We start from the raw sequence: 26,745 nt of genomic DNA, 5'->3' as shown, positions 1-26,745 counted from the left end.
TTAAAATTAGCACTTTTGATTTTGAAAGTTCGAGTCCCATAGACTTTAATGGGGTTTTAAAGTTCACGCAAATTTTCTGTCCGTTCGCAGGTTCTGGTGCGAACCGAACCGGGGGTGTTCAGCTCATCCCTACCTGAGACCCAACAGACTGGGAAGGGAGGCTCCAAGATGGTGATGGAGCAGAACGCCTCACAGCACCACAAGGCACCGCTCCCTGAGATGGTGGCTTCCCCGATCCCATCACCTTGGTCGGTGAGTGATTCTGCCCCACCTGCCTCCCCAGGCTCCATATTTTCCCATGATCACAGCTCTGATCTTGCCTATTTGATGGAGGATGGAGACCTTAAGTGCCATATTTTGTCACTCCCTACTAGAGAAGACCTGGAGCGTTTTACAGCCAGGGTGGAGAAGGCATTTACACAGGATATTGCACAGCTGAAAGCAGACACTGCACACTTGGGAGGCAGGGTGGAAACCTTGGAGCAATAATTTGATGCTGCTCTCCCCCACATTTCCATGCTGCAGGACAGATGTATTGCACAGGACCAGAAACTGGAGGCCCTGATATCCCAGTTAGATGACTTTGAAAACCGCATCAGGCGTGCAAATATACACATCCAGGGTCTGCCGCAGGCTACAGCCCCTATAGATATCATCCCCACTCTGGTTGGTGAATTTAAGGAAATATTGGTGCTCCCAGACACTACTTCTGTTGAAACTGATCAGGCTCACAGTTCCCTTAGACCTCCTTCCCAGAATCCAGAGAACCCCAGAGACATTATTTGCAAGATCCATAAATCGGCACTGAAAAACTGCATTATGCAAAAAATGCGTAATAAACCATACTTTGACTTTGAAGGGTGAAAGCTGTTTTTTTTATTCAGACCTCTCTAGGCATACCCTGATGCAACACAGGGCTCTGTGCCCTTTGTTGACTACTATTCAGGAGGCAGGCCTCACTTACAGTTACCACTTTCCCTTTAACTTACAAGTGACGGAGGGTTGCCAAGTCACACTACGAAGATGATCAAAGATCTATCACACTACCTATCTGCTTTGGAGCTCAGAGATGTGGACTTTCCAGATTGGAGAGGTACTATGGATCTCCCGGCTCTCTCCCTCCCTCAGCCATGGCTGCCTGTGAGAGGTAAAGGCCACTCTAGAGGCCACAAGCGCCCCACTTCTGGCACCGCTCCTGGCTCTTCTACCCCCAGAGATTGATGGGACTTCTCCCTGCGGTTTTGGGTATTCCACATACCTTAGGTGACTGTACTGGTTCCAAACACTCGCTGGGCCAGATTTGGGAGACACAGTTCCCTATATGGGATGGTGGGCTTAGGCCCAGGGACCTCCTCACAGTGGGGTCATGCCCTGTACCTAGCCTGCTGTTACTTCACATAGCGGGCTGGTTAGCACCAGCCTGTTATGACATGTTGCACCCCTTAATCTTATATGTTGTTCCGATTTTCATTTACATTTTTTTTTCATTTTCTTCCTTTTTTTTTCTTTGACCTTCCTAGGGTGCATTACCTACCTTATCGCTCACACCATAATCATCGGTGCTCCTCGCAGTCCGAATGCCCACCTAGATTTAGTGTGGCATCTATTAAGGTAATTTCTTACAATGTTCAGGGTCTCTGCTCTCCAGATAAACGTAGCAAGTTATGGGTAGAATTGAAAAGGCTGAGGGCCCAGGTACTGTTCCTGCAGGAGACGCACTTTACTCCCCAGTCCAATTATCCATTCATTAATTTTTTTATCAATGGTTTCTGAGTTAATCTACAGTCCCTAAATCAAAGGGTACAGCCATAGCCATAAACAAATCATGCCCTTTTCACCTTATAGGTCACTATAATCCTCTGGACCAATATGTTTTCCTGAAGGGAAAGATAACTGAGACGGTGTATAGTTTTGCAACTGTGTATGCCCCTAATGCCAATCAACTCATTTCTGGATGTCACTTTGTAGCGCCTGGCCGAATTTGGAGCGGCTGGTCAAGGCTGATGGAACTGAGAAACCTTTTCTCAAGCTTACTGTAACTGGACCGCAAAGTCTGTGGGCAACTTTGTTACCCGTCTCATAAATATTATGAGCATGGTAACAAATGTAGTAGGCTGCTTGCCAAAGCCCTCCGGAAGTGCCAGGCTTAAACATATGTTCCAAAACTCTAGTTCACCTCCAGACTGGCAGTCTCACGGAGGAACAATGGACGGCTCTGGAGTCCCCGTCATGCCCTCTGAAACTGAAGCGACAATAAAATCCCTGCCCAGTCGGAAGAGCCCCAGCTCTGATGGGTATACTAAAGCCCCGTACACACGAGAGGACTTATGTCCGACAGACTTCCGAAGGAGTCCTGCCGGAGTTCTGCCGGAGTTCCGACAGAGTTCTGACGGACTTTTCTCACGGAGGAACAATGGACGGCTCTGGAGTCCCCGTCATGCCCTCTGAAACTGAAGCGACAATAAAATCCCTGCCCAGTCGGAAGAGCCCCAGCTCTGATGGGTATACTAAAGCCCCGTACACACGAGAGGACTTATGTCCGACAGACTTCCGAAGGAGTCCTGCCGGAGTTCTGCCGGATTTCCGACAGAGTTCTGACGGACTTTTCGACTGAGCGGACTTGGCCACACACAATCACACCAAACTCCGACGGATTCGAACGTGATGACGTACGACTGGACTCGAATAAGGAAGTTCATAGCCAGTAGCCAATAGCTGCCCTAGCGTTGGTTTTAGTCCGTCGGAATAGCATACACACGAGCAAATTTTTCGAAGGGACCGGGTCCGGCGGAGTTCCGTCGGAAAAATTTGAAGCATGTTCCATTTTCTAAAGTCCGTCAGACTTTTGCGAATCAAAAGTTCGTTGCAGCCCACACACGATCGAATAGTCTGACGGAATCATTCCGTCGGACTTTGGATGTTGAAAAGTCCGCTCGTGTGTACGCGGCATAAGGAATACTATAGTACTTTTCCTTCCCCTACTAATGAGCCCTATGTGTAGTTATATTAATTCAATTGCTAAGGAGAAGCAGAAGACCTCCCCTGAAGCTTTGCTAGCTCACACTACAGTTCTTCTGAAAGAAGGCAAGGATCCTACTTTAGCGCACAACTGCCATCCAATATCACTGTTGAACGTAGATGTAAACATTTTTGTGAAGAGATTAGCGAACTGCCTGAAACACCTTATACCTCATATTGTTAACCCCAACCAAACGGGATTTATTGCAGGTCAGAAAGCACAAGATAATTCATTGAGAGCCATCCACTTCGCCCATTGGGCACGCACCCGCCCTGAGCCTAGTCATTACCTTATTATATCCACGGATGCAGAAAAGGAATCATGGCTTTATATTCAGCCCCCAGCACCCAGGTTAAAGCGGAGGTCCACCCTAAAGTGGACCTTCCGCTCATCGGAACCCTCCCCCCCTCCGGTGCCACAATCGGCACCTTTCAGGGGGGAGGGGGGTGCAGTTACCTGGATAATCCAGGTAACTGCACCCACTTCCGGGATAGCTCTCTGCGGAAAGGGGCGTAACTTACACCCCTTTCCGCAAGTGCCCGCCCCTTCCCGCAAGTGCCCCACTGCCTGCTGGGAAACACACAGATCCCAGAGGCAGTGGGGAGCGTCCTTATTGCGCAGCGCGATTCGCGCATGCGCAGTAGGGAACCGGGAAATGAAGCCGAAAGGCTCCATTTCCTGATTCCCATACCCAAGATGGCGGCGGCAGGACCCGACAGACGACCTAAAGATCGGCTTCGGGTGCCGACATCGCGGGTGCGCTGGACAGGTAAGTGTCACTATTTTAAAAGTCAGCAGCTGCAGTATTTGTAGCTGCTGGCTTTTAAAAAAAAAAAAACGTGGAGTCCCGGTGGACTCCCGCTTTAAGGTGAATGGCCTTTTCTCTTCCCGATTCCTGATTAGGAACGGCACGAGACAGGGGTGCCCCCTTTTGCCCCTCCTTTTTGCACTTATTCTGGAATTGATGCTGCCCTTGATATGGGCTAACGCGAGACATCAAGGTGTTGAAGGTTGGAAATATGGAACACAAATTATCGGCTTATGCAGATGTGTTATTTCACCTAAAGGAACCCCTGGTCTCTTTGCCGAACCTTATGAAGGAACGTCAACAATTTGGGGCACTCTCTAATTTTAAAATGAACTACTCTGAATCCGAGATCTTGCCTATTGTGCTTTCTACACCACTAGTGAGTAGTTTACAAGCAGCATTCCTCTTTATGTGGGCTAAAATAAAATAATTGTATTAATAATTTATTAAAAATTTTATAAAGGTATTCAACTCACTGACCTCTTTGAGACTCTCTATAATAGTAACTATACTACTTTACTGGCAGTGGGTAGGAGAGATCTTTCAAATTGGTTCAAAACTGCTTTTACCTGGCTAGGGTGGATGAACATCATCAAGATGAATATCCTTCCACGAGTGCTCTTCTATCTGCAGATGGTGTCAGTGCCCTTGCCTAGCACCCTTTTCTCAATAATTACTAGTATGCTATCTGAATTTGTGTGGAATTCAAAGAGACCCCGAATAGCTATGTGAGTGCTGAGGCATTCAAAAAAGGCTGGAGGCTTAGGTATACCAGATATCAGGAGATATTATAGGGCTATCTTTCTCCAGTGGATATTAAACTGGTGTTTCCATACCTGATCTAGGCTCTGGGTGTCCATGGAAAGTGTTTGGCGGGTAGGAACCTGGTTTATGCTCCTTGGTTGCCTAGGAAGCAAAGGGGGTTTTCAGAGACGACCTTACCCTTAATGTCCCAGGCTCTTAAAGTTTGGGACTGGATCAATAGTCTATACTCTTTGGCTGCCCCTTGTGTCCCTGCTGGCCCCGCTTGGGGGCTTTCACTGCTTCCCCCCAGGGAGCAGATAGCCTTCTTTGGGAAATGGGCAGATGATACCAACATTAGCTGTGGTAAATTCCTGGAGAATGGTAGACTTCCTACTCTTGAGGCCCATAGGGCCAGCCACAGTAGCTTCCCTATGGACTTCTGGCGACAAACAACTCAGTAATTTTTTCTCTACACAAGGCTGCTCTATTAGAACCATCCCTACGCTTACATCAGCTTCTCTTTGTGGCTGATGATCCTATTCCCCATATGATCTCCGAGTTATACCTACTGCTTAGTTCAGCCTCATCTAACACTAAGCCTGTTTATTGCAGGGAATGGGATAGGGATTTGGAGACAGAATTTTCAGAGATGCAGCTGGCTCACTTGTATCAGCTTAGGTACTCTAGCTCCATTGAATCCAGAAAACAAGAAACTAACTACAAGATATTGACGTGCTGGTTCCGTGTGCCTGCTGCATTGTCTCGGATATATCCCTCCATATCTGACTGCTGCTGGAGAGGCTGTGGCCACCGTGGTACATTGTTGCACCTGTGGTGGAAGTGCTCGGTGATCAGACCCTTCTGGGAAAACATTAAAGCGCAGATAAAGGAAATATTGGGCCTTGATATTCCCTTCTCTCCATTGCACTTCCTCTTCCATATACCTCCAATACCAGTTAGCTAATATAAGAAAAGTGCCTTGCCGCACCTCCTGATTGCGGCTAAATGCCTGCTCCCAGTTTACTGATAGCGCGCTCATGTTCCTGGTGATGAGAAATGAATTCGGAAGATGCAGGAGATTGGAGTCAGAGGGTGCAGGAGATTAGGGAAGCGAAAGAATGGGTGGCAACTTGCAAAGGTACAAGGGAACATTTCAATAATATCTGGGCTCCGTGGCTAGAGCATATCTCTGACCCGGGGCATATCTCGTCCAGCTTGGATGTTGCAATTTTATAGCTTGCTGAGCCATCCCTTAGAGGACTCCTTGGACAGTGCAGTTCATCTGCTTAGATTTATCTTCTAGACTTAGACAGATGATTCTCTTTATCATTTTTACCTTGCAGCAATGATCAGTGGTGTGAGCATTCATCTACACTTTCCTAGTGAGAGCATTAGATAAGACAAGCACATTGCAAGGACAGATTAGAAATAGATGGGGTGGCTCAGCCAATGGGCAGGGATTTTCTTAGGTCCCTTGGCCTGCTGGGAGAGCCTAATTATTTGGGTGAGGTCAGGTGATCTGGGTTCTGTGCCACCTGGGCGGCTGTCTGGCTGGGCATGTATTGTATCGCCCGGGGCTGTTAGGCCAGAGCCTGAAGCCTATCCCTGGGACATCTGGCTGCTAGACTGTCTGAGGGCCTATCCAGAAGCAAGAGAGCAGCGTAGGGTTGGGATTGCGGCTTAACCCACCCTACAGAGAAGGATGTCAGCTGTCCTTAACTCTGGAGGTCACCATTAGGCCTTGAGAGGCCCGGGACTTGGCTACACCAGTTTTCATTTATTTTAAATATTTAGTTTGGCCCAAACAAACTATTTCCACTTCTTTACTTTACGGCTACTGTATGCTGTATCATATTGTTGTAGCATTAGCTACATACAGTAAGCCAGGGGTAGGCAACCTCAGCTCTTCAGCTCTTTTGAAACTCCAAGTCCCATGAGACATTGCAAGACCCTGACAATCAGAGGCATGACTCTTAGAGGCAGAGGCATGATGGGATTTGTAGTTTCGAAACAGTTGGTTGCCTACCCCTGCAGTAAGTGGTGCTGTATTCCACAGCAGTAACAAAATCAAGTCAGCCCAAGTGTGTTTCTGCTATTCAGAAGGCTGGTATTTTTTATCAATAAATGCAAGGCTTTCTCAGATTGGCTTAAGTGGAAATCATGAGGTTATCTGCTCTCCTCTCCCCATTGGCCAATCAGAAGTCATCTTGTATTCATTGATAAAAATGCAAGACTACTCCTGAATGGCAGAGAAGCGTTCAGGCCAACTTGATTTTGTTCTGGCAACAGAAGAGAGGTTGCCTCTACTTTTGGAACATAGTGCTGCATACTGTATGTAGCTAATGCTACAATAGTATGATGCAGCGCATACAGCGGTCTTATAGTAAGGTAAAGTAAATAGTTCATTTGGACTAGCTTGGCCCAAACTCACCATTAATGTAAAATGAAAGCTGGAATTCTACTTTAACCACCTGCCACAGTAAATATTTTGTGGCGGGTTGGCACAATCACATACCTGTAAGCCAGTCGCACCCGCGTTTCCCCCTCCCACACCCCACAATGGCCCCCTTGTCTAAATTCATTATTCCTTCTTGTAATAATGACTGCTAACTGCTGCTTTCTCTTCTTGTGCAGGGTGACTGGTATTGTCTCTGCCCCCTGCTGTCCTTTTCTGCAGTGGGTGGAGCCTGTTGGACCCCTCCCAAAGGCTATGTACAGCTATGATGATATAACTGATACTTTTACAAGGTAATAACTGAGTTTGCAAAGGCACACAATGAATTAAATTAATAACAACCCAGAGGCTCCATTAACTATACAGACAATTCTCATAATTTGCATTTATACCTCTATTAATTTAATTATTTATATTTCACTTTACTGGAAATACTACCATTTATGGTATCAGCTCTTTTAAAGCTTAACTCTGGGATAGTTACAAGTTCTGAAAGTCAGGTCCTATTACTCGGTTCATTAAACTAAAAAAAATGAAGATCACTCCTGGATTACCAGTGGCAACATGAATGAACAAAAATAAATAAATCAGCTACTATTAAGTAAATATCTCCCTTACAGAAGAATTAATCAAAAAATATTCCGAAATGATTTATGAAAAAAAAAAAATATATATATATATATATATATATCTATATATACAGTGGTGTGAAAAAGTGTTTGCCCCTTCCTCATTTCCTGTTCCTTTGCATGTTTGTCACACTTAAGTGTTTCGGAACATCAAACCAATTTAAACAATAGTCAAGGACAACACAAGTAAACACAAAATGCAATTTGTAAATGAAGGTGTTTATTATTAAAGGTGAAAAAAAATCCAAACCATCATGGCCCTGTGTGAAAAAGTGATTGCCCCCTAAACCTAATAACTGGTTGGGCCACCCTTAGCAGCAACAACTGCAACCAAGCGTTTGCGATAACGTGCAATGAGGCTTTTACAGCGTCCTGGAGGAATTTTGGCCCACTCATCTTTGCAGAATTGTCCTAATTCAGTTACATTAGAGGGTTTTCGAGCATGAACGGCCTTTTTAAGGTCATACCACATCTCAATAGGTAAAGTATGAATTAAGCTGTGGCGCTAAAACCTTTTCTAACAAATATCCTGGTGTCAAAAAGGTGTGTAGAGATCTAATCCGTGTAATAAATAGATGGCCCTGTTTATTGCCCCGGAAAATAATATAAATAAATACTGTGAATTGATGTGAAATGTGTGGTCTCCTGAGGACCACCTTATAGGTGGTACCTACCAAATATTATATATATACTTCTTATAAATGCGTGTTGTGTAGAAAAGACAATTTTTTCCTATTGGCATGCAACTCAAAAAGTACACATGTGTTATAACCAAAGAATAGTGAAAATATTTCATAAAAATGTAAATAAATAAACCATATATGCTAAGTGAGAGAGATCATATGCAAACCACAAGCCACTATATTAGTGGTCTGTAAACTGTGCTCTATATTATGAGTCCCAAGAGTGACAGTCCAAGAACAGCAAAAACAAAAAGAATTCTTTCAATGCCCAAACAAATTTTTTCAAATCGCATCACACAGTTGCTCGAAAAAACGCATAAAGTCTCTTCAAGTAAAAAGGGTAGACCAAAGTGACTAGTGCAGAAAGGTTAGGAACAATCTTCTCCGGTGCGCCACTCAGTGTCAGAGAAATAATTGCGCTCACCAGACAGAGAACCCTGAAAGGGTTAGCCGAGCAGTCACAGTATAAGCCACTGTGCAGCTTTCCTTGGGCTCTGCTCCTGCTGTGCTGGGGGAATGTTCGCCCTTTTACTTCCGCAAATAGTCCGTTTAGCAAGTGCATGAGGGAGGAAACAGAAGTACAACCATAGTGCAACACTGTTTGTTAACGATTTATTTATCTAAAATCCAAACTACTCACAATATTTCATAAAACAATTCGCCTTTGAAATGGCTGCGCTGGCGTTGCTGCCTGTATAGCAGTATGAGGTGCACGTCCTAGGCCACGCCCTACGCGTTTCGTCAGAGCGACGTCATCTGGAGCGGCCATGTTGGTGCACCTTATCGCTTATGTAGGGTGCAGCGCTCCACTGCGCTTGCGCGAAGGATCCGCGCCATTTTAACTGTGGGAATGCCCTGACTGTGCCGCTACGGATCCTACTGCGTGCTGTGTGTTCCCTCATAACAGCACAGACACGGAGAAAAGTCCGTATTTTCATCTCCCCTGCGGGCATAGGGCATGATAAACTGTTATATTGTTATATTAAACTATGGAGCACTGCAACCCACATATTTAATCCAGGCACTTAGAATGAAAACAGGCAATAAAAGAAACTAATAAAATACAAATTACACACAAATATATAAATAAAAACAGTATGTATGTAATCTACTAACAGACTATCCCATACTTATGACACTTTCAGAACTCCTAAAATACCTGATTTGTTCTATTTTTAAAACATTAAAATTAAGAATTAATCTGTTGCAGACACTTTCCTAGGAAATGAATATAATTATAGCATTTTAGTGGACACGGAATCAGGAAGAAGGAAAATTAAATGAAACAAACTAAAAACCTGTGTGTGTGTGTATATATACACACACATCTTTACACTCACCTATGTGTATAAGGTTGCAAACAATAATGAAAATATATTATATAAAAAATTATAAAAATTATTATGAGAAATTTATAATGCAAGCTCATTCAGTCAGTCAGTTAACTGAAATCAATGGATATGGGATAAGGTAATATGTAACCACAGGTGGAAATAGGTTTATGTGGGAAGCATATTGTAAAAGAGTACCGGTATGTTTCCTTTTTTGGGAAATGCTTACTCCCAAGGGTGAAGAAAAGGACAAAGGAATATATGCATATAAATCCCTCATTGGGGGTGATGCGTCATAATCAATCTATTGTAGGCTCAACATTTTTTGTATTTTTGTATTTTTTCGTATTTTTTTGTATGTATGTGTATACTGCCCTCAATAGGGGATATGTGTATAATCCATTATTTAGGCCCCCACTTATACTATTAGGCGCCAAAGCTTTAGGTGGGTCTTTTTTATATAATACTACAAATTATTATTCAATAGATTAGGAGGAGCCTCGTATAATGCTTAATATGATGTTTGATTTCTATTGTATTCAATCCTATCTCAAAAGGTGTATGGTCTAACTATAAAGAAGGGGAAATTGAACACATTCAGAAATTGGTCAGAAAGCAATTCAGATCCAGCTCCACATTCATTCCCTGTGGTTGAAGGGTGTCTAAGTCATATATCCATTTGGTCTCATTTTTAGATATTTTAATTGTTTTGTCCTCTCCTCTCCAGTGGGCCCTTATTTTATCAATTCCATAGAACACCATCTGCCCTGGGTCACGGTTATGGAAGTCCCTAAAGTGTCTGGAGACACTATGTTTGGGATACCCTTTTTTGATGTTCCTAATGTGTTCTCCGATTCTGGTTTGGAGTTCTCTCGTGGTTCGCCCTACATATTGCTTGGAACAGGGGCACTCAATAATATAGGTGACATGAGTGCTTTTACACGTGATGAGCTCATTTATTCTGTATTCTCTTTTGTTTGAGGATGACTGGAAAGTAGTTCTCTTCTTTTCTGTTCTCTTACTATTCCTACAAGGGAGGCATTTGCCACATTTGAAAAAACCTTTTAAATTGCCTGCTACTTTTATTTGTCTTGGGGGATCAATGGTATTTTTAACTAATTTATTTCTCAGTGTGGGTGCCCTTCTGTAAATAAACAGAGGTTTTTTTGGTAGGATGTCTTTGAGTGTACAGTCCGCTTTCAGGATAGGCCAATGTTTTTTAATAATGGATTCCACATCTCTGTGTTGCCTATTGTACCCTGTGAGGAAGGCAGTTGGTAAATTGTTAACCTTTTCTCGTCTTTTATCTTCCAGTAGTTTGTTCCGTTCCATTTGTTTTATTTCGTTTTTCAACTTGCGTAAACCGTTTTCATCATATCCCTTATTTTTGAATCTTTCAATAATTATTTCCGCCTGTTGTTCATAATCAATGTTTCTGCTGCAATTTCTATATAATCGCATCAGCTGGCCCTTAGGTATATTCCCCAGCCACTTAGCATGATGGCAGCTGTTTGTGGGGATGTAGCCATTGCGGTCCGTGGGTTTAAAAAAGGTGCGTGTACCCAACCTGTTGCCTTCCTTGTATATTTGTAAATCTAAGTAGTCCACACTGCAGTTATTATAATTACCAGTGAATTTTATGTTGTAAATGTTGTTATTGATCTCATTAAAGAACTCCTGTAATTGTTCCGTTGTGCCTCCCCATACAATGACGATATCATCTATATATCGACGGTACATTTTAAGGTTCTTCCTGTGTACGCCATAAATTTGCTCTTCCTCCCATCTGTTGAGAAACAGGTTCGCTACGCTTGGGGCATATTTAGCCCCCATGGCTACACCTTTGGTCTGATTATAGTATGTTCCTTTGTACCAAAAGTAGTTGTGATTCATTGCCATCTTTAAACCTTCCATCAGATATTTAATTTGCTCTTGTTTTAGGTCAGACAACTGCTGCAATGCCCACTCAACACTACTGAGCCCATCATCCTGTTCGATATTAGTGTATAATGATTCCACGTCGATGGTGACCAATAGATCGCTCTCTTCGATCGTCAAGCCTCCTAGTTCCCCTATCAGTTGTTTGCTGTCACGCAGATAGGATTTTCCTCTAGTTACCAGTGGTTGTAAAAAACCATCAATGTAGGCCCCTAGTCTGGAGAACAGGGAGTCAATCCCACTTATAATTGGTCGCCCTGGTGGGTTGTTCTGGTTCTTATGAATTTTGGGGACATAGTATATGATAGGAGTTTTAGGTGCCTTCTGCACCAAATATCTGGACTCCTTTCTATTCAAGATACCGAGGGTTTTCCCCTTATCAACATACTTTTTGAGTTTCTTTTCATACTCAGCTTTGGGGTTTTTCTTCAATTTCTTGTAGGTATTAGGAATATTAAGTAGATTTTCCATTTCTTTCTCATAATCTTGCTTGTTTAGAATTACCAAGCCCCCTCCCTTGTCAGCTGGTCTGATGACTATACCCTTCTGCTTCTCTATTTGTTTAATGGTTTCCCATATATTTTTTCCTTTAGTTCTTTTTATTTTTAAATTCTTCAGGTCATTCTCCACCATCTTCTTAAAGACTTTTATATTCTCATCCTGTGTTACCTTGGGGTTAAATGTAGAGTTGTTCCTCAACTGGGAATGTTTGTAAATAGTATTGTCATTGTCCCTTGCGTTTGACTTTGCTATGCCGAAAAATTTTTTGATATTAAGTTTTCGCACGAATTTTTGGAGATCAATGTAGGTCTCAAATTTGTCAAGGCCCCTATCAGGGGCAAATTTCAACCCCATATCCAAGACCCTGAGTTCCTCTTCTGTAAATTCAATCTGACTGAGATTATAGATACCTTCCCCTAATATTCTCTTCTTCTTTTTCTGGAGGCCTCCTCTCTTCCCCCTTGTGCGTTTTCTGTTTGCCAATCCGGTGGTCTGTACGGTTCTTCCCTTCTCTGTTGCCAAGGACGCTCGTAGTCTCCTTGGTTTCTCCTTGAATTGTCTTGTCTGGTCCACCTTGGATTCCAACCTCCATTTCTGTAGGGACCCCGTTGTTGGTTCCTTCCTGGGTACCGGAAGGGTCTCGCTTCTCTCCGTGGATCGTATTGAGTATCTGGTATTCTGGGTGGCCTGCGTTCCTGTCCCCTGTGAAAAAAATCCCTATCGTATCTTCTATAGGGGGTGTGTTGGGGATATCCCCTCAGAGGCGAGTACCTGTTGGAATGCCTTGGGATATTAGGCGTATAGGGAGTGCGGTTGCCCCAGTATCTATTCTGGGTTTGTTCTTCAAAATTTCTATTTTCTGGTCTTCTGTAAGCTGGCGTTGCGGGGATGTCCTGTCTAGTGATGTTGTTTTGTGTCTGTAAGTTCCCTTGCCCATATTGTTCATCTTCCTGTACTTCATTTTCTCCTGATTCTTCCATTAATGAAGTTTCATTTTCCACATCGCTATAATTATTGTCTGTCTGCCATTTGTAAACCTGCTGGTTCTTGTAATCCAATACGTCCCTCTTAAACTTCTTTTGTTTCTTCTGTTGCACTTCCTTGTCATACTTCTTTATAACTTCCTGTAAATCTTTTTCTTTGTTAATGTATTCCTCTGTTTCCTTGAATGGTATTAGTTGGTCCCTAAGTTGTGCAATTTCTATTTCTATGTTTTTCAATTTATGCTGTCGCCTAAAGACTATTTTTTGTAACAATTCTGTCTCACTTTGGTTAAAAAATCTATACCATTCGTCCATCAGTTGTTTGTCATTGACTGCATCGTTAGGAGAAACATCCCAACGTAATCTTCTAGGGGTAATTTTCTCAGCTATATACATCTCTAGTATGGCCACATCCCACCATACTCTCAATTGTTTTTCTAGACAGTGTTTTAGATGTTTGAATAAACTGTCTAGATCCTGCCTGATGACCACATGTTCTTGATTGAACACCTCCATTAAATTAACTTTTCTGCTATTAACATATGCACTAACGATGCAGTCAATGACAAACAACTGATGGACGAATGGTATAGATTTTTTAACCAAAGTGAGACAGAATTGTTACAAAAAATAGTCTTTAGGCGACAGCATAAATTGAAAAACATAGAAATAGAAATTGCACAACTTAGGGACCAACTAATACCATTCAAGGAAACAGAGGAATACATTAACAAAGAAAAAGATTTACAGGAAGTTATAAAGAAGTATGACAAGGAAGTGCAACAGAAGAAACAAAAGAAGTTTAAGAGGGACGTATTGGATTACAAGAACCAGCAGGTTTACAAATGGCAGACAGACAATAATTATAGCGATGTGGAAAATGAAACTTCATTAATGGAAGAATCAGGAGAAAATGAAGTACAGGAAGATGAACAATATGGGCAAGGGAACTTACAGACACAAAACAACATCACTAGACAGGACATCCCCGCAACGCCAGCTTACAGAAGACCAGAAAATAGAAATTTTGAAGAACAAACCCAGAATAGATACTGGGGCAACCGCACTCCCTATACGCCTAATATCCCAAGGCATTCCAACAGGTACTCGCCTCTGAGGGGATATCCCCAACACACCCCCTATAGAAGATACGATAGGGATTTTTTTCACAGGGGACAGGAACGCAGGCCACCCAGAATACCAGATACTCAATACGATCCACGGAGAGAAGCGAGACCCTTCCGGTACCCAGGAAGGAACCAACAACGGGGTCCCTACAGAAATGGAGGTTGGAATCCAAGGTGGACCAGACAAGACAATTCAAGGAGAAACCAAGGAGACTACGAGCGTCCTTGGCAACAGAGAAGGGAAGAACCGTACAGACCACCGGATTGGCAAACAGAAAACGCACAAGGGGGAAGAGAGGAGGCCTCCAGAAAAAGAAGAAGAGAATATTAGGGGAAGGTATCTATAATCTCAGTCAGATTGAATTTACAGAAGAGGAACTCAGGGTCTTGGATATGGGGTTGAAATTTGCCCCTGATAGGGGCCTTGACAAATTTGAGACCTACATTGATCTCCAAAAATTCGTGCGAAAACTTAATATCAAAAAATTTTTCGGCATAGCAAAGTCAAACGCAAGGGACAATGACAATACTATTTACAAACATTCCCAGTTGAGGAACAACTCTACATTTAACCCCAAGGTAACACAGGATGAGAATATAAAAGTCTTTAAGAAGATGGTGGAGAATGACCTGAAGAATTTAAAAATAAAAAGAACTAAAGGAAAAAATATATGGGAAACCATTAAACAAATAGAGAAGCAGAAGGGTATAGTCATCAGACCAGCTGACAAGGGAGGGGGCTTGGTAATTCTAAACAAGCAAGATTATGAGAAAGAAATGGAAAATCTACTTAATATTCCTAATACCTACAAGAAATTGAAGAAAAACCCCAAAGCTGAGTATGAAAAGAAACTCAAAAAGTATGTTGATAAGGGGAAAACCCTCGGTATCTTGAATAGAAAGGAGTCCAGATATTTGGTGCAGAAGGCACCTAAAACTCCTATCATATACTATGTCCCCAAAATTCATAAGAACCAGAACAACCCACCAGGGCGACCAATTATAAGTGGGATTGACTCCCTGTTCTCCAGACTAGGGGCCTACATTGATGGTTTTTTACAACCACTGGTAACTAGAGGAAAATCCTATCTGCGTGACAGCAAACAACTGATAGGGGAACTAGGAGGCTTGACGATCGAAGAGAGCGATCTATTGGTCACCATCGACGTGGAATCATTATACACTAATATCGAACAGGATGATGGGCTCAGTAGTGTTGAGTGGGCATTGCAGCAGTTGTCTAACCTAAAACAAGAGCAAATTAAATATCTGATGGAAGGTTTAAAGATGGCAATGAATCACAACTACTTTTGGTACAAAGGAACATACTATAATCAGACCAAAGGTGTAGCCATGGGGGCTAAATATGCCCCAAGCGTAGCGAACCTGTTTCTCAACAGATGGGAGGAAGAGCAAATTTATGGCGTACACAGGAAGAACCTTAAAATGTACCGTCGATATATAGATGATATCGTCATTGTATGGGGAGGCACAACGGAACAATTACAGGAGTTCTTTAATGAGATCAATAACAACATTTACAACATAAAATTCACTGGTAATTATAATAACTGCAGTGTGGACTACTTAGATTTACAAATATACAAGGAAGGCAACAGGTTGGGTACACGCACCTTTTTTAAACCCACGGACCGCAATGGCTACATCCCCACAAACAGCTGCCATCATGCTAAGTGGCTGGGGAATATACCTAAGGGCCAGCTGATGCGATTATATAGAAATTGCAGCAGAAACATTGATTATGAACAACAGGCGGAAATAATTATTGAAAGATTCAAAAATAAGGGATATGATGAAAACGGTTTACGCAAGTTGAAAAACGAAATAAAACAAATGGAACGGAACAAACTACTGGAAGATAAAAGACGAGAAAAGGTTAACAATTTACCAACTGCCTTCCTCACAGGGTACAATAGGCAACACAGAGATGTGGAATCCATTATTAAAAAACATTGGCCTATCCTGAAAGCGGACTGTACACTCAAAGACATCCTACCAAAAAAACCTCTGTTTATTTACAGAAGGGCACCCACACTGAGAAATAAATTAGTTAAAAATACCATTGATCCCCCAAGACAAATAAAAGTAGCAGGCAATTTAAAAGGTTTTTTCAAATGTGGCAAATGCCTCCCTTGTAGGAATAGTAAGAGAACAGAAAAGAAGAGAACTACTTTCCAGTCATCCTCAAACAAAAGAGAATACAGAATAAATGAGCTCATCACGTGTAAAAGCACTCATGTCACCTATATTATTGAGTGCCCCTGTTCCAAGCAATATGTAGGGCGAACCACGAGAGAACTCCAAACCAGAATCGGAGAACACATTAGGAACATCAAAAAAGGGTATCCCAAACATAGTGTCTCCAGACACTTTAGGGACTTCCATAACCGTGACCCAGGGCAGATGGTGTTCTATGGAATTGATAAAATAAGGGCCCACTGGAGAGGAGAGGACAAAACAATTAAAATATCTAAAAATGAGACCAAATGGATATATGACTTAGACACCCTTCAACCACAGGGAATGAATGTGGAGCTGGATCTGAATTGCTTTCTGACCAATTTCTGAATGTGTTCAATTTCCCCTTCTTTATAGTTAGACCATACACCTTTTGAGATAGGATTGAATACAATAGAAATCAAACATCATATTAAGCATTATACGAGGCTCCTCCTAATCTATTGAATAATAATTTGTAGTATTATATAAAAAAGACCCACCTAAAGCTTTGGCGCCTAATAGTATAAGTGGGGGCCTAAATAATGGATTATACACATATCCCCTATTGAGGGCAGTATACACATACATACAAAAAAATACGAAAAAATACAAAAATACAAAAAATGTTGAGCCTACAATAGATTGATTATGACGCATCACCCCCAATGAGGGATTTATATGCATATATTCCTTTGTCCTTTTCTTCACCCTTGGGAGTAAGCATTTCCCAAAAAAGGAAACATACCGGTACTCTTTTACAATATGCTTCCCACATAAACCTATTTCCACCTGTGGTTACATATTACCTTATCCCATATCCATTGATTTCAGTTAACTGACTGACTGAATGAGCTTGCATTATAAATTTCTCATAATAATTTTTATAATTTTTTATATAATATATTTTCATTATTGTTTGCAACCTTATACACATAGGTGAGTGTAAAGATGTGTGTGTATATATACACACACACACAGGTTTTTAGTTTGTTTCATTTAATTTTCCTTCTTCCTGATTCCGTGTCCACTAAAATGCTATAATTATATTCATTTCCTAGGAAAGTGTCTGCAACAGATTAATTCTTAATTTTAATGTTTTAAAAATAGAACAAATCAGGTATTTTAGGAGTTCTGAAAGTGTCATAAGTATGGGATAGTCTGTTAGTAGATTACATACATACTGTTTTTATTTATATATTTGTGTGTAATTTGTATTTTATTAGTTTCTTTTATTGCCTGTTTTCATTCTAAGTGCCTGGATTAAATATGTGGGTTGCAGTGCTCCATAGTTTAATATAACAATATAACAGTTTATCATGCCCTATGCCCGCAGGGGAGATGAAAATACGGACTTTTCTCCGTGTCTGTGCTGTTATGAGGGAACACACAGCACGCAGTAGGATCCGTAGCGGCACAGTCAGGGCATTCCCACAGTTAAAATGGCGCGGATCCTTCGCGCAAGCGCAGTGGAGCGCTGCACCCTACATAAGCGATAAGGTGCACCAACATGGCCGCTCCAGATGACGTCGCTCTGACGAAACGCGTAGGGCGTGGCCTAGGACGTGCACCTCATACTGCTATACAGGCAGCAACGCCAGCGCAGCCATTTCAAAGGCGAATTGTTTTATGAAATATTGTGAGTAGTTTGGATTTTAGATAAATAAATCGTTAACAAACAGTGTTGCACTATGGTTGTACTTCTGTTTCCTCCCTCATGCACTTGCTAAACGGACTATTTGCGGAAGTAAAAGGGCGAACATTCCCCCAGCACAGCAGGAGCAGAGCCCAAGGAAAGCTGCACAGTGGCTTATACTGTGACTGCTCGGCTAACCCTTTCAGGGTTCTCTGTCTGGTGAGCGCAATTATTTCTCTGACACTGAGTGGCGCACCGGAGAAGATTGTTCCTAACCTTTCTGCACTAGTCACTTTGGTCTACCCTTTTTACTTGAAGAGACTTTATGCGTTTTTTCGAGCAACTGTGTGATGCGATTTGAAAAAATTTGTTTGGGCATTGAAAGAATTCTTTTTGTTTTTGCTGTTCTTGGACTGTCACTCTTGGGACTCATAATATAGAGCACAGTTTACAGACCACTAATATAGTGGCTTGTGGTTTGCATATGATCTCTCTCACTTAGCATATATGGTTTATTTATTTACATTTTTATGAAATATTTTCACTATTCTTTGGTTATAACACATGTGTACTTTTTGAGTTGCATGCCAATAGGAAAAAATTGTCTTTTCTACACAACACGCATTTATAAGAAGTATATATATAATATTTGGTAGGTACCACCTATAAGGTGGTCCTCAGGAGACCACACATTTCACATCAATTCACAGTATTTATTTATATTATTTTCCGGGGCAATAAACAGGGCCATCTATTTATTACACGGATTAGATCTCTACACACCTTTTTGACACCAGGATATTTGTTAGAAAAGGTTTTAGCGCCACAGCTTAATTCATACTTTATCTCTGACCTACTCCTTTATTTTAAGGGGTAGATTCTAAGCACAGGCAGCTTCAACCTCTCGAGTTTACTTTTTATCTCATTTTTATTCTCACCTGTTTTTCTTTCAGTTTTGCAGTGTATAGGCATTATATCTGTCCATAGCGCAATCTTATTTACTTATTTTCACATCTCAATAGGATTCAGGTCAGGACTTTGGCTAGGCCACTCCAAAGTCTTCATTTTGTTTTTCTTCAGCCATTCGGTGGTGGACTTGCTGGTGTGTTTAGGATCATTGTCCTGCTGCAGAACCCAAGTTCGTTTCAGCTTGAGTACACAAACAGATGGTCGGACATTCTCCTTCAGGATCTCTTGGTAGACAGCAGAATTCATAGTTCCTTTTATCACGGCAAGTCTTCCAGGTCCTGAAGCAGCAAAACAGCCCCAGACCATCACACTACCACCACCATATTTTACTGTTGGTATAATGTTCTTTTTATGAAATGCAGTGTTCCTTCTACGCCAGATATACTTGGACACACACCTTCCAAAGTGTTCCACTTTTGTCTCATTGGTCCACAGAATGTTGTCCCAAAAGTCTTGGGGATCATCAAGATGTGTTGTGGAGAAATTGAGACGAGCTTTAATGTTCTTTTTGCTCAGCAGTGGTTTTCTCCTTGGAACTCTGCCATGCAGGCCATTTTTGCCCAGTCTTTTCCTGATGGTGGAGGCATGAACGCTGACCTTAACTGAGGCAAGTGAGGCCTGCAGTTCCTTGGACGTTGTTGTGGGGTCTTTTGTGACCTCTTGGATGAGTCGTCGCTGCGCTCTTGGGGTAATTTTGGGCGGCCGGCCACTCCTGGGAAGGTTCACCACTGTTCCATGTCTTCGCCATTTGTGGATAATGGCTCTCACTGTGGTTCGCTGGATTCCCAAAGCTTTGGAAATGGCTTTATAACCCTTTCCAGACTGATAGATCTCAATTACTTTCTTTCTCAATTGTTCCTGAATTTCTTTGGGTCTCGGCATGATGTGTAGCTTTTAAGGATCTTCTGGTGGACCTTACTGTGTCAAGCAGCTCCTATTTAACCACTTCAGGACCGCCGTATTGCCAATGTACGTCAGCACAATGGCACAGGCAGGCACAATCACGTAGATGTACGTGATTGCCTTCCAGCGGGTGGGGGGTCCGATCGGACCCCCTCCCGTTGGATACGACGGTCCGGTTCGCTCCAGGAGCGCTCCGTGATGAGGGGATGGCCGTTGGCCACCCCCTCTGGATCGCTCCTGGCCAATGAGAAGCTTCCTCCCACTGTGTATTGTTTACACAGGAAGGAGGAAGTGATGTCATTCTCCTCGGGGCGGTCTTTTTGACCGGACTACGAGGAGAAGACTAATAGTAAGTGTGCACCAACACTACACTGACATGTAGGTACACACAGGCACACAAACCCCCCCCCGATCCCCCCCCCGATCGCCCCCCGATCCCCCCCGCCCCCCCCCAGTCACAGTGTCACTGATTGCATTGATCATTTCTTTACTGATCAATGCATTCAGTGTCAGTTGTGACAGTAAAAACTGTCAGGACAGTTAGTGTTAGGTCCAGGGTAGCCCCCTATCACCCCCCAATAAAGATTTAACCCCCTGATTGCCCCTAGAGTTAACCCTTTCACCCCCTTTTGCCAGTGTCACTAAGCGATCATTTTTCTGATCGCTGCATGTGTCGCTAGGTAGCTAGTTATTTTTTTAGGTTCACCGCCAGGTTTTTATATCGCTAGGTACCCCGATATACTACCCAATAATGTTTTTAACCCCCTGATTGCCGCTAGTTAACCCTTTCACCCCCTTTTGCCAGTGTCACTAAGCGATCATTTTTCTGATCGCTGCATGTGTCGCTAGGTAGCTAGTTATTTTTTTAGGTTCACCGCCAGGTTTTTATAGCGCTAGGTACCCCGATATACTACCCAATAATGGTTTTAACCCCCTGATTGCCGCTAGTTAACCCTTTCACCCCCTTTTGCCAGTGTCACTAAGCGATCATTTTTCTGATCGCTGCATCAGTGTCGCTAGTGTCGCTAGGTAGCTAGTTATTTTTTTAGGTTCACCGCCAGGTTTTTATAGCGCTAGGTACCCCGATATACTACCCAATAATGGTTTTAACCCCCTGATTGCCGCTAGTTAACCCTTTCACCCCCTTTTGCCAGTGTCACTAAGCGATCATTTTTCTGATCGCTGCATGTGTCGCTAGGTAGCTAGTTATTTTTTTAGGTTCACCGCCAGGTTTTTATAGCGCTAGGTACCCCGATATACTACCCAATAATGGTTTTAACCCCCTGATTGCCGCTAGTTAACCCTTTCACCCCCTTTTGCCAGTGTCACTAAGCGATCATTTTTCTGATCGCTGCATCAGTGTCGCTAGTGTCGCTAGGTAGCTAGTTATTTTTTTAGGTTCACCGCCAGGTTTACAGTATAAGTGTCACTGGTGACGCTGGTTAGCCAGTTAGTTATTTAGGTTCCCCGTCAGGTTTTTATATAGCGCCAGGGACCCCCATATACTACCTAATAAAAATTTGAACCCCCTGATTGCCCCTAGTTAACCCTTTCACCACTGATCACCGTATAAGTGTTACGGGTGACTCTGGTTAGTTTGTTTTTTATAGCATCAGGGCACCCACCATTTATTACCCAATAAAGGTTTAACCCCCTGATCACCCGGCGGGTGATATCAATTAGGTTTTAGGGTCAGGGTCTGCGTCACCCCAGGCAGCGCTAGGTTAGTGCCAGTACCGCTAACACCCACACGCAAAGCATACACCTCTCGTAGTGCTATAGAATCTGAACAGATCAATATCTGATCTGATCAGATCTATACTAGCGTCCCCAGCAGTTTAGGGTTCCAAAAAAACGCATTGTTAGCGGGATCAGCCCAGATACCTGCTAGCACCTGCGTTTTGCCCCTCTGCCCAGCCCACCCAAGTGCAGTATCGATCGATCACTGTCACTTACAAAACACTAAACACATAACTGCAGCGATCGCAGAGTCAGGCCTGATCCCTGCCATCGCTAACAGGTTTTTTGGTAGCATTTTATATTTAAATCCGGAAGGCAGTGCTTGGTTTTCGGGGTCCCGTACGTGGCTAGGCTCCAAAAAAGTCCCCCACATGTGGTATCCCCATACTCGGGAGAAGTAGCGGAATATATTTTGGGGTGCAATTCCACATATAACTATGGCATGTGTGAGCAATTTATCATGACAACTTTTTGTAAAAAAATATATTTTTTTTTTTTTGTCATTATTCAATCCCTTAGGACAAAAAAAATAAATATTCAATGGGCTCAACATACCCATCAGCAATTTCCTTGGGGTGTCTACTTTCCAAAATGGGGTCATTTGGGGGGGATTTGTACTGCCCTGCCATTTTAGCACCTCAAGAAATGAGATCGGCAGTCATAAATTAAAAGCTGTGTAAATTCCAGAAAATGTACTCTAGTTTGTAGACGCTATAACTTTTGCGCAAACCAAAAAATATACGCTTATTGACATTTTTTTTACTAAAGACATGTGGCTGAATAAATTTTGCCCTCAATGTATGACTAAAATTTAGTTTATTCGATTTTTCTTATAACAAAAAGAAGAAAATATCTTTTTTTTTCAAAATTTTCGCTCTTTTTCCATTTATATCGCAAAAAAAAAAAAATCGCAGAGGCAATCAAATACCATCAAAAGAAAGCTCTATTTGTGGGAAGAAAAGGACGCAAATTTCGTTTGGGTGCAATATTGCATGACCGCGCAATTACCAGTTAAAGCAGCGCAGTGCGAAATTGGAAAAAGACCTCTGGTCCTTAAGGTGTTTATTGGTCCGGGGCTGAAGTGGTTAAGTGATGCCTTGATTGTGAACAGGTGTGGCAATAATCAGGCCTCGGTGTGGCTAGAGAAATTGAACTCAGGTGTGGACAACCACAGTTATAGTATGTTTTAACAAGGGGGGCAATCACTTTTTCACACAGGGCCATGATGGTTTGGATTTTTTTTCACCTTTAATAATAAACACCTTCATTTACAAATTGCATTTTGTGTTTACTTGTGTTGTCCTTGACTATTGTTTAAATTGGTTTGATGTTCCGAAACACTTAAGTGTGACAAACATGCAAAGGAACAGGAAATGAGGAAGGGGGCAAACACTTTTTCACACCACTGTATCTATCTATCTATCTCTATATATATATATATATATATATATATATATATATATATATATATATATATATATATATGTATATGTATAATGTATATATATATATATATATATATATATATATATATATATATATATATATATATATATATATATCCTGAAACAAGGTTTATAAAACAGCAAAATGCAATGTTAGGATTATTTACAACAAGCTAATCTTTTTTAGGCTCATGATACGCATCATACACATTACTATCTGGCCATACAATTTGTGTATAGTCAATCTACTAAAACCATTTAATATAAGGCCCTACCAAAACTATCCAATCGATTTATATACAATCATGCAGGCCTTTGCACTACATAATTCTCAGTAGATCTAGAGATTGCACAATCAAATTTTAACTTCTGTGGTGAACTTAAAAAGTACAGTATATCTTTCTTAAAAAAAAAAAAAAAATATATATATATATATATATATATATATATATATATATATATATATATATATATATAAATTAACAAATGATATACAGTATAATCATAAATTTCTTTGAGGCATGCAGAAAGGGCCACAATTAGAAATACATTCTTTTTTTCTATGGGGACAGCAAGATATTTACACCTTGATGCAGTCCCAAACCCATACCACAGACCTCTGTCTTGCCTATTTGCCCATGAGATTCATACTGGAAAATATACATAGACTAATGTCTATAGACTTTTAAGGCACAGTTTTGGAATTGCTGTTTATGAACCACCTCCTGTTAACAGTCCCACAAGAGCCTTTGCATTGGCAGAGACCTTTGTGACCAATGAGTCAGCAAATAAGAAAAAAGATAATAATAAGTTTAAAAAATAAATAGAAATACTTATTTAGGAAGGGGTGATAAAGGCATCTATAGTGTTAAATAATACTTTCTGTGGCAGTGCACTGTTAAAAATGTCAGCAGACACTACAAACAGCCAATAAACTACTTACAAATGTGTAAACTTTTCACAGTGAAATATAATTTGCCTATTTCATTTTGTTTATTCTTTTTTTTTACGGTAAACATTCCAGTCTCTTACAGAAACAAATAGCAAATAAATAATTTAGCACTAAGTATACTGAATAATACAAGGAACCCCACTGAAAATTTATGAATTTAGAAATGTAGGATATTGAAGGGGTCAAAGAGCAACATGGAAAGATCAGTAGCTCGGAATAAATAATTGGAATTGGCCATATGATTGCATACAATATATGTTTCAAATGATGTTTAAAAGGTATTAATGAACAAGCCTGTTATCTCACAGTCACAAAGTAAAACTTACATATATCTCATATGTAACTGCATAACTATATGTATGGCAAGAAACACATGTAAAACCCCTAATTTCAACATCCCAATAACAGCAATTTTGCAAAATAAGAAAATATAATGGGAAGAGGCTTACCTGCTGAATTGTTTCTGCTTTTATTCCTTCTCAGGTAGGAGGCTGGGGCTTGTTGAAGCAAAGGGATTCATATTACTCATTATTACTCTGACATTCTATCCCTGAGCTCTCCTGAACACCTAAGAAGTATTAAAATATTAACGAAGACTGGCTGCAGTTGTGATGTCATTGATGTCAAATAATGATTTAGTTAGGCTCAGCTGTTTGGGAATCAAGTTATGGAACTTTTGATGGGGCCATATTTGCCAAGTATGAGTAAATCTATTTACTTTCACTTTAGCTAAATTTGCTTAAATTTGCCTCCGCTTCAATCATTTTTTTTGGGGTGAACTGCTAATTTAATTTGAGTGAATTAACTGAATTTTAAACTAAATCAGGCCATAAGATGGACCAAAAATTGTTTGGTTCAACAAGAACGGGATGAATTTCAATCCATCTATGACCACCTATACTCACACAAAAAAGTTAATAAAAAAAAAAATGGGAAGACTCAATGAACCACTCGGTCTTTTCCTGCCATATTTTTTCTGTTTCTATAATATAATGATCAGCTTCTCTCTGGTGAGAATGTCGGAAACATTTAATTCAGTCAGTGCATGCAGCCAACCAAGTGCGGCACTGATAAGTGTATTCTGACAGTGGAGGGGTCCCTGCTGTCACAATAAAATAGCACAGCGGGGAGGATTTCTTAATATACCTAATTTCTGTGGATGGGGAAAGCCCACTGGCTGATCAAAAAAATTATCCACCCATGCAGTGGCAGCTGGTGCTCAAAATGTTTGGGGGCGGAGCAAACAAACTGAAAAATTCTGAAAAAAAACATCAATTGCAGCCTCACTGCGCCATCAATTGCAGCCACTGTGCCCATAAAATGCAGCCACTGTGCCCCATAACATGAAGCCCTGTGCCATCAAATGCAGCCACTGTGTCCATCAATTTGCAGCCACTGTGCCCATCAATTTGCAGCCACTGTGCCCATAAAATGCAGCCACTGTGCCCCATAAAGTGCAGCCAATGTGCCCCATAAAATGCACCCACTATGCCCATCATATGGAACGCCTGTACCCATCATATGCAGCCTCTGTGCCCATCATATGCAGCCTCTGTGCCTATCATATGCAGCCTCTGTGCCCATCATATGTAGCCTCTGTGCTCATCATATGCAGCTTGTGCCCATCATATGCAGCCTCTGTGCCCATCATATGCAGCCTATGCCCATCTTACAGCCTCTGTGCACTTCATATGCAGCCTCTGTGCCCATCATATGTAGCCTCTGTGCCCATCATATGTATTCTCTGTGCCCATCATATGTATTCTCTGTGCCCATCATATGCAGCCTTTGTGCCCATCATATGCTGCCTGTGCCCATCATATGTAGCCCATGTGTCCATCATATGTAGCCTCTATGCCCATCATATACAGCCTCTGTGCCCATCATATGTAGTCTCTGTGCCCCCCCCCGCTCGCTGTCTGACACACACTTACCCTATCCTGGTGGTGGGGGACAGCGGCGAGCTGCGGGACATGCAGCAGGTGATGGGGGCGAGCTCCTGTGTCCTCCATGGCTCTCTGTCCTCCCGTTCTTCTTTTCTGTTAGGCATCCAATCAGGGCGTCTGTACCTTCAGCCAATAATGCGACGGGTATTAGATCCGTGCCTCCTGAGATTCGGTTCAGTATTAGTAAAGCAAATATTCATTTGCTTTGCTAACCCACCTGGGTTTTCAACATACTCCCCTGCTGCATTTATACAGTTATCCCAGCATTTAACTAATGCCTGGAAAGCTTCCGTGTAGAAAGATTTGTCAGTACTCCTGAACCATCCTAGGACAGACTGCTTCACTTCGTAATCAGCGCAGAAATGCTGACCTCTGAGGAACTCTTTTAGGGGTCCAAATGGGTGGCAATACCTCCCAGCCAAGTTGCTGTAATGTGTACGTAGTGCGGTGAGCAGTATGATCTTGTGCGCTGTCCTGGAGAAACAGGACGCCCTCGGTGAATATGCACATCACTCAGAACACAACAGTAATATTCACTGTTGATAGTAGCACTACAAGGTAGAAAATCCATAGGAATAATACCACTTTTATCCCAAAAAACACTTGCCATCACTTTACCTGCAGACGCAATGGTTCAAATTTTTTTTTGGTAGTGGTGAGTCTGTATGCTTCCACTGCTTTCATGCTTATTTTGATTC

At 41.8% G+C, this 26,745-nt stretch overlaps 1 protein-coding gene across 1 annotated transcript in view; it reads right to left on the bottom strand.

Moving 5' to 3' along the window:
* Positions 1-24,612, bottom strand: part of DNAJC5B (DnaJ heat shock protein family (Hsp40) member C5 beta) — a 232,722-nt gene extending 208,110 nt beyond the window's left edge. Inside the window, exon 1 of the mRNA XM_077492798.1 lies at positions 24,551-24,612. The gene's annotated coding sequence lies outside the window, so the exon portion shown is untranslated. The remainder of the gene's footprint in view (positions 1-24,550) is intronic.
* Between the last annotated feature and the right edge of the window lie 2,133 nt (positions 24,613-26,745).

This window comes from Lithobates pipiens, unplaced genomic scaffold (genome assembly GCF_037356315.1).
Source record: "Lithobates pipiens isolate NorthernLeopardFrog02 unplaced genomic scaffold, aLitPip1_a1.2 Scaffold_19, whole genome shotgun sequence".
In the NCBI taxonomy this organism is placed as follows: domain Eukaryota; kingdom Metazoa; phylum Chordata; class Amphibia; order Anura; family Ranidae; genus Lithobates; species Lithobates pipiens.
This window is presented reverse-complemented; position numbering and strand designations above follow the sequence as displayed.